At 50.9% G+C, this 9,187-nt stretch overlaps 1 long non-coding RNA gene across 1 annotated transcript; it reads right to left on the bottom strand.

Moving 5' to 3' along the window:
• Positions 1–2,744: 2,744 nt before the first annotated feature.
• Positions 2,745–9,092, bottom strand: LOC116660891. Its single transcript, XR_004316530.1, has 3 exons — positions 8,929–9,092; positions 3,035–3,157; positions 2,745–2,841 (listed from the first exon to the last, which is right to left on the bottom strand). It is a non-coding gene; the product is annotated as an uncharacterized LOC116660891 (long non-coding RNA).
• Positions 9,093–9,187: the final 95 nt, after the last annotated feature.

The following is a 9,187-nucleotide window of genomic DNA, read 5'->3' as shown; positions in this document are numbered from 1 at the left end:
CAAGGACCTGTTTTCTGGCCTCTGGGTCCTATTTTCTGGTTTTGGAAATAGAACTGGTCGCCTTAGGGAGAAACTGGGTACATGTCACATACAAATCTTGCTTTCTAGCTTCTTTCAAAAAAGCAGACTACTTGACAGGAGTGGAGAGATGACTGCCCCCTGGGCTGGACGGTGCAAGAGGGTGGCTATATTTTCCACTTTGCCTCAGTCCCCACCAACCCCTGTTGCCTCCACATCCCCATGACCATTGTTTATTTGTGCTTTATCGTGGGCTGATGCTTTTTCTGATACTCGGATTAAATGTAGAGGGAACTATTTTACTTCATTCCTCCTCCTACAGAGCTGATTGTCTAGTAACAGGATGGACCAGTGAATCACCAGTGATAGGACAGAGTGGTCAGTGCCCTGAGGGAGCCTGGGGCCACAGATGAGGGGCCGCATGCTGGGATGTGCACTGAACCTCAATGGAAGGGTTGGGGTTGGGAAGATCCTGGTAGAGGAGGAGGGGCAGGGGACACTCCAAGGCACAGGCAAAGTCCTGGTGACTTGACCCAGAGCAGGCTGTGTGTATGTGAGACATCATGGCACCAAGGGATTTGAACTTGACACTGAAAATTAAGAAACACCTTCAAGGTGCATAATCAATCAGATAACCAGTTTGGAAGGCTGCCTCTGGTGTGGCCAAGGACTGGACACCTGAACTAAGTTTTTCTTTCTGATTTCATTATATTTTCTAACATAGCTGATAGTAAGAATGATCTTTCTAATCTTTCTGATCTTTCTAAGCTCTGTGTTTTAGGATGTTTTCCCTTTGAATATAAAATTCTGCCAACAATATTTTAAATTCTGTATATTCTTTTAAAAGAGGTTTTCTTCATGTTTCTAACACAATACAGTGAGGGCAGGAAGGCAGTTTCTTTGTGGAAGGCTGGAATATTTCCAGGACAGCCTCCATCACTCCTGGTACCTGCCTGGGCCCAGGAGCACTTTGGGTTTCTGATCTCAGAGACAAAGCCAGCAGTGCATTTATGCCTTCCCATTTCATCCTTGTCAAAGTAAGACTGAGTTCTGCCTGGGGCAGGGAGGAAGGAACACACATTGAGCAACAGCTGTATACCAGGCCCTGCACAAGTACTTCACACACCTCATTTCACAAGCATCCTGAGATGTGGGCATCAGGAGCCCCCATTTATCAGTTGAAGAAATTGAACCCCCCGAGGTGGGGCAAGAAGACAGCCAGAGTGATCCTGCCAGAGTAGGGGGCACTGGGGTTTTGCATCTGACTCTATCTCCCCACAGCTGTGTCCACTTCTGGGCCTGGGGATTGAGTCCACATGCCAGCACATCTTCCTGCCAGAACTTTCCCACTGTGGGAAGCCACCAAATGTGACTCAGGTTAACCTGATGGTGCACAGAAACCCAAGTGAGCCTAAAAGTTTGACAAGGGCTGACTCTACTTACTTGCTACATGCAATTAAATCTCCCTGACCAACAGTTCAAATCCTTTATAATTCATCTCTTACAGACAAGGAATTGAAGTTCACTTCTCCATCAAAAAGTCTGATTTCCCAGACTCACAGACATAGAAAACAAACTTATGGTTACTAGGAGAAAAGAGGGTGGGAAGGGATAAATTGGGAGTTTGAGATTTGCAAATATTAACTGCTATATATAATAGATAAACAAGTTTCTTCTGTATAGCACAAGGAACTATATTCAATATCTTGTAGTTACCTGTAATGAAAAAGAATATGAAAATGAATATATATGTACATGTATGACTGAAACATTATGCCGTACGCCAGAAATTGACACACTGTAAACTGACTATACTTCAATTAAAAAAAAAAATCCTGTTCCCTTTTCTTCACCACGGGGTTTTGCTAAGGCCCATCTCATAGGTTGTGAGGCTTAAATTAAGTGCTACTATTTGTAAAGCAACCAGAAATGTCTGAAGCATACTAAGCTGTCTTAGGAAGTGTTAAATAAAACTGCATGGATTTTTTTGTATGTGATGCAGAATTATGAAAATGTGATCAAGTGCTGGAGTCCAGGCTCTGCTGTTTATCAGCTGAGTGGCCTTGGACAAATCACTTCACCTCTCTGAGCCTGTTTTCCTCTTCCGTACAGTGGTGCTACTAATAGTTCCTTGCTCACTGAGAGTCAGTGAAACTACCGAGGTGGGCACTTAGCTGTGTAATCGTTCACTGTTGACCCAGTTATCATCATTTACAGAGGCTTTTGGAGACTGGAGGAGGAAAGGGTCCATTTCTCAGGTTCACACGGTCCCAGACTAGGTCTGCGTGCGCTTGCGCACTGACTCCTCCAGGTCCCGCGCTTCCCGGTAGGTGGCGCTGTTGGCACCGCGGTGCTGCGGCTGAGCTGCGTGCCCCGCCGCTCCTGCGCCTGCGCAATGGCCTCCTCCAGGTCCCGCGCGTCTCAGTAGGCGGCGCTGTTGGCGCTGCGGGGACGCTGCTAAGCTAGGAGTCCCCACCTGTCCTCACCTCCCGAAAGTGAGTGTGTGTGTGGTGGTGGGGTGTGTGTGTGTGTGTGTGTGTGTGTATTGGGAGGGCCTTGCCCCCCTAATGTGTTTGGGGTGCTACTGGAAAAGTCAAGCCTCTCAAGTGGACACTTTGGGATTCTGACCTCATGTCAGCTGCTGGGTCGAAGGTATGTCCTGTTACTTTTACTGCTACTACCACCACCAGCAGCAGCAGCAGCAGCAGCAGCAGCATCACCATGATCACCTCACAATTTTCGGGTTCAAGTCCAGGTTCTGTAACGTTGTGGCTGTGTGATCCAGGGAAGGCAGTTCACCACTCTGAGCCTCAGTTTCTGCATCTGTAAAATGAGACAGGAACACCTCTGCCTTGCAGGATTACATAAGACAGTATGTGTAAAATACCTCACCCAGAAGATGGTCAATAAGTGGCTTTTATTAATATTTTTCTTTATTATGATGCCATGACCTGCTAGGGGGTCCTGAGGGGCAACCAAGCCCCTAATGCAGTTAAACCGTAGCGTGTTCACTTACACAGATATGGTAGGGTGCATGTCGACAGTAACACCCCAGAAAATGTCGTGCAGTTTGGCTGTTCTTCCTTGCTCTGTGACTCTGGGCACGTGTCTTCTCCCCGCTGGGCCTCAGTTTCCACATCTGTAAAGTCAGGAGATTGGACATTTCAGAGGTCCCTCCCAGCTCTGTCCATCTACAGTGGACACCTGTCATTGCAACCAGTCCCTGGTTTGTATTCATAATTCCAGTGAAATCAACACTCCACCCAGAAGTGGCCACATCATTTTCTCCTGTGACACCTAACGGAACGACACGTGCAAAGCCTTAGCACAGGGCCTGGCACCTACAGGGCAGTATGATGATGATCAATCCTTAATCAGCTCTCAGTCAAGCCCGGGGAGGATTGTCTGGTAGATGAGTCATTCAACTCCTCTTTGCTGAGCACTTATTAGGTGCGAGGTCCTGGGCTCTGCTCAGGGGACCCTGCAGGGACAAGACAGATAAGGCTGCACCTTCCAAGGGGCTCACAGTCCACTGGAAGAGATCTAGATGGGGGGTGGGGCAGAGAGAACCCTTCTGAGGAGGTGACATTTGAGCTGAGATCTGAAAGGGAGAAAGAACAGACCATTAAAAGAGGCTGGTTACAGATGGTGCAAAGGCCCTGGGCAGGAGAGAAAGCAGCATGTTCTAAGGACAGAGAGAGAGAGAGGCCACAGTGGCCAAAGCATGGTAATCAAGTGGCGAGGACAGTGAGGGATGAAACCTAGCGATGCTGAGGCCAGGGTGAGTTTGGTTTTTGTTTTAGAGCAAAGAAGGTCATAGCTTCTGTTAAGTGGCAGCTGACAGAGCCAATTCACAGTTTAAAAAACTGTTAGCTAGGATCTCCATGGGTCCCTGCCATCCCCTTCCTCGCCCCAACCTCTGCCTCTTCCTGGCTGGGAAAATTGAGCCTTCACCACCTACGTGCTGGGGGGCGGGGTCCCAGGTCTCTGCGAAAGTCATGGGCCTCTTAGGGAAGTGTTCATTCACCCCCCTCACAATTTCAGTCATCACTCCAGGAGCCTTCACAGACCCCCAGTAGCCCACCCAGGAAGCCGGGAATTACTTGGCCCCTACTGGCACCAAGGGATCCCCCTCCGTCCCCACTGGCTGCTCTAGACCACAGCTCCAGATGAAGGCTAACTTTGCAGTGCCCGTGGCCAGCTGTGGCTCGGCCACACCCACTGGCCACCAGGCCTGCTGCCGGGCCGACAGGAATCACAGCCAGTGGCTGAGGGCTGAGAGTGGCTGTGCCCATGGCAACGGTCATCTGAGGGGAAGGGCTTCCTCCCCACCTGGCCTCAGGTTTCTGCCACAGGGAGAATTCCAGAAGAGCCTCATTGAAGGTCGCTGGCAGGGCGGGGCCTCCAGTCTCTGGGAGGAAGCCAGCTCTTTGTGGGACAGAGGTGGACAAACCAGCTGATTGTCTCCTGTCGCCAGGGCTTCTAGGTAAATGTGGGGTGGCGGGGTGATCTCCTGAGGGGCCTGCTGTCCACCGGGACAGGCTCCCAGAGGAAGACCATCAGCCTTCACCCTCCCAGCTATGTGACGTTGGGCAGATTCCTTGACCTCTCTGAGTGTGCTTCCTCTCCTGTAGCTGGGAGGGATGTGTGAGGCAGACCAGTACACAGCAGGTACTGCATAAATGCACACCTGCCACCCCTGGTCCTCCCCCCTGCCCGCCCCTGACCTCTTCCCTCAATTGTTTCTTCCCATCATGACTTGAGCCTGTATGTGGCTCTCGCAGGAGAAAGGCCAAGCAGAATTTCTCACCTCCCAACCCCATACACTCTGATCTCATCCAGGTGGGTGCAGGGCTCCCATGTCAGAGGTGAGGGGACTAAGGCACACAGGGTAGGGCCAGGTGGCTGCTAGATGCGCCGGGGAAGTGCCATTTGAATTCATATGGTCCTGGGTTCAAATCTTGACCGCATCACTGGCAGGTACCTCAGGCTTTCCCTGTGCAGAGCCTCAGTTTGTCCGTCTTTGAAAAGGATCTGGAGAAGGCCCACCCCTCTGAGGGTTGTGGGGAGGAGGGGATGAGATGGCCCAGGTCTGCAGGCATCCAGCCCCACGTGGTGGTTTTGGCTGCATCCTTAACTCTGAGGAGCACTCCAGGCCCCCAGGAACCTGGACACCAACTCTTGGCTGAAGCCGAATTCTGGAGCTGTGAGGTCACCAACTGGACCAAGGGGGCGCCCATGGAGGAGAAAGAGGGGAGAGGGCAGAGGCAGAAAGGCATGGGGCGTGGGGAGGGAGAGGAAAGAAGTTTCTGCCTGAGAGTGGGGGAGAGAGCCGTGCCAGGGGTGCTGGGCTCAGTAGTTCTCTGTAAAATGGAGGCGCTAATGCCAACCTTACAAGATTCCTGGGAAGGAAGATGGGAGCTGGCATCAGGGAGCCGACTGGGTAAACATGAGAGTGCTCAGACGGGGGTTTGAGTCCATCTTGGTGGGGGAGGCACGGTGACCTCATGGGACTATTTACTGAGCAGTTACTGTGTCCGGCACTGCCCAGTCCCTCTCGAGCCCGATCGTGTTTAATCTTCTCAACCACGTGAGGTAGGGGCAGTTACCACCCCCATTTTATAGATGAAGAAGTGAAGCTCAGAGAAGCAGGGTCACCTGCCTGAGGTCACACAGCTTAGAAATGTGGTAGAGCCACCCTGAGATCCTTTGGACTCCAAAGACCACCTTCTTTTTTAATCTTTTGTAACAGCTCTATTGAAATACAATTCACAAACCATGCAGTTCACTCATTCAAAGCGTACGATTCAATGGCTTTTAAAATTTTATTATATTTTAAATTATATTTTGTCTTTTGATGGAGGGACTGGGGATTGAACCCAGGACCTTGTGCATGCTAAGCATGCACTCTACCACTGAGCTACACCCTGCCCTCAGTGGTTTTTAGCATATTCACAGATAGATGGAATTATTACCACCGACAATTCTAGAATGTCTTCATCATCCTAAAAGGATGATGCTTCAAGCTTCCTCTCTCCCCAGCCCCTTGCAACCACGAGTGTACTTTCTGTCTCTCGGTTTGCATCTCCTGGACGTTTCACATACATAGGATCATACAGTATGTGGCCTTCGATGTCTGCTTGCTTTCACTCAGCATCATGTTGTCAAGGCTTCCCCGGGTTGTAGCCGAGTCAGCACTTCATTCTTTTATTGTCGAGTAGTGTTCCTCGGTATAGATGTTCCGCATATTTCTTCGATGTACCACATTTTATTTATCCGTTCATCATTTGAGTTGTTTCCACTTTGGGCTGTTATGAGTAATGCTGCTGTGAACATTTATATACAAGTTTTTTTTTTTGTATTCATATGTTTTCATTTCTCTTGGCTGTATCCTTAGGAGTGGAATTGCTGGGTCATATGGTAAATCTATATTTAACTTTTTGGGGAACTGCCAACCTTCCCCACAATGGCTGTCCCATTTGCCATTCCCACGAGCAGTGTCTGAGTGCCCGTCTTCTCCACGTCCTTGCTAACACGTTATGATCTGTCTTTTTGAGACCATATCCTTTCTGACTGTGCTGCAGCTACACAGCCGGCTGGGTTTGGGTTCAAATCCTGCCAGCTTTAGGATCTCAGGCACGTGGCCTCTCTGTCTCCTTTTACAGAAAATGGCATAAGAATCTCTCCCTTTCCTGGCTGTCAGGAGATGAATTGGCAACATCAGGGCTATGCCAACTGTAAAGTGAGGGGCACATGCCTTATTTTTATAATTAGGTGCCCGGGTGATGGGGACAGATGCACCCAGTGTAAAGTCCCTGAGATGTGGACCCTTCTGGCTCACCAATCTCTCTCCAGTGCCTGGCACTGATTCTGGTATACAATAGGTGCTTGCTAAGTGCAGACCCTCAGTGTCACCCAGGAACCTCCCTTAGTGGAAGTGGCTGAGCCCCCTTCCCCCTTCGGGGACCCTGGTACCCACGTGGGGCAGGGCACTGTGCCCGCCTGTAGCCTTTGCAGGACTCCCCACCCGTGGTAACATTTTTTCCTCCCCTGAGAGGAAAAGTTCTTTCCATCAAGAGTGTCTGGCCCTTCCAGAGGCTGGAGTGTTTCACCAGCGACAAAAACAGTCAAATAATGGCAGTCACATCCTTGAGGTGGCCCTTGTTCATATTTAGTCAAACCAGCGAGTCTTTGCTGGGTGCCCCGAGCCCCTCACTTTGTCTTCCTACTCACCCCTTCCCTGCAAGACAGACCTGCTTTTGATCAACCAGTATTCCCCGCCCCCCAATTTGTCTTTTATTGTGGTAAAATACACCGAACGCAATTTGCCATCTTAAGCCACTTGTAAGTGGCCAGCTCAGTGGCATTAAACTACATTCACATTGCTCTCCAACCGTCACCACCACCCATCTCCAGAACTCTTTTCATCTTGCAAAACTGAAACTTTGTACCCATCAAACTCTAACTCTGTTCCCCAACTCCCTCCAGTTCAATCGACCAGTATTTTAAAAGTACCTCCTCCATGCCAGGGGCTGGTTCTGCAGCTGCAAACAAGACAGACAAGTTCCTTGACTCATGGAAACTGATACCCATTTTTCAGATGGGAAGACTGAGGTGCTGAGAGGGAGAGGCTCTTGCTCACAGCTCCCACCTAATCTGTGGCTAAACAGAGTTTGAACACAGGTATCTGGCACAGAGGCCAAGGTCCAGCCTCCTGGCCCGAGATAAGGCACTTCCTAACAGGAGGGCCTCAGTTTCCCAATCTGTGAAATGGGGGACAGGAGGGAGTTGGGTTTGCAACACTGATGCTGAGGGCTCATGCCTCGTCCCCCTCACTTTGGAGAAGAGCAAACACCATCCTTGACTCCATCTCTCCCCGTCCCCTCTGTCAGCCTCCTGGTGACCTGAATTAGCCCCATCATTTTCTTTTCATCTGAGAAGGGCCTTTCTGCAGAAATGGGCCCCAGCTAGTTATGCCCATGACTCCTCAGCTTCCTAGCCTGGCCCAGCCCCAGCCCAGAAGGCCCCCAACAGACGGACTTTCCACTAGGGAGGGATGAGGGGCCCTCTGTTTACCTTCTTCTCGGCCGGACAACTGCCTGTCTGCACTGTTGAAGACCCTGGAAACCCAAAGGGGAATGTTTCTCTTCCTCACCCCTTTAAGGAGGGAGCTTTGGGGAGTCTATACTCCTCTCCGAGCCTCAGTTTCCCATCTGTAAAATGGGCACAGCAGTCCCTCCCTGACAACCCTTGGGAAGAAGGTTTACTTGACTCCCTTCTCCACCCCCATGCTCAGTGAGTTCATTTTCAGGGTTCATTTTTTCATAAATATTTCACACTGGTGATTTGAACACATCATTTCCATTAAGTTTATCTATCTCCAACAGTTCCAAAATTCCACTTCCTAGCTGCTGAACCAGCACCCTACGGGAGCTATTTCTACTTGCAATCTGAGAAGGAAAGGCCTACCCCCACTGACTTCCCAATGGGGGAGTCAGCTCAGTTTAGTAAAAGCAACTAACTGATTTTAAGAGGGCCTAAGAATGTTCTTTGGGCTCTGCACAGACCTGATGCCCTCAGCATCTTCACCGTGTGAGGTGAAGGGAGGCACTGAGGCACAGAGAAGGGACTGACTGCTCAGCTGGTGAGTCATAGAGCCAGGGCCTGGGCTCAGGAGGTCTGGCCCCAGGCTTCCAACCACTCCCCGCAGAAGTGAGGTGCCCATCCCATGGAGGTAATCAAGTGTCTTGGGTGGCAGGTGAGACAGCTGGGGATGATCACCTAATCAGGCTCCCTGCTAGGCGCTGGGTAAGGAGGTGACCTTAAAAGGAACTCACATGGAGTTGGTCTGGACCAGCAACTGTGTGTAACTCAGATGCCTCCCCTACTGGACGTGGAGCTAGCACACACCTGTCTGAATTGTCTGCTGGATGAAGGAACGAGCGAAGGCGTGGAGGAGTCAGCCAGGTGCCCATTCTCAGATGAGGAAGTCGCCTGGCGAGCCGGGAGCCCGTGATCTCGGGGATCCTTCCACGAAGCGCCTGCCCCTCTACCCGGGAAGATGAAGTCCCTTTTCCAGGTGAGGACGCGGAAGCCCCGCCCCCGCCCCCCCCCGCCCCCCGCAGGGGCCGCGGGCCGCGGGCGTGGGGTGGGCTCGGCTCCAGCCCCG

The sequence above is a fragment of the Camelus ferus genome, chromosome 32, assembly GCF_009834535.1.
Source record: "Camelus ferus isolate YT-003-E chromosome 32, BCGSAC_Cfer_1.0, whole genome shotgun sequence".
In the NCBI taxonomy this organism is placed as follows: Eukaryota; Metazoa; Chordata; class Mammalia; order Artiodactyla; family Camelidae; genus Camelus; species Camelus ferus.
Note: the sequence above shows the minus strand (reverse complement) of the source record. Positions and strands in the feature narration are given on the sequence as shown.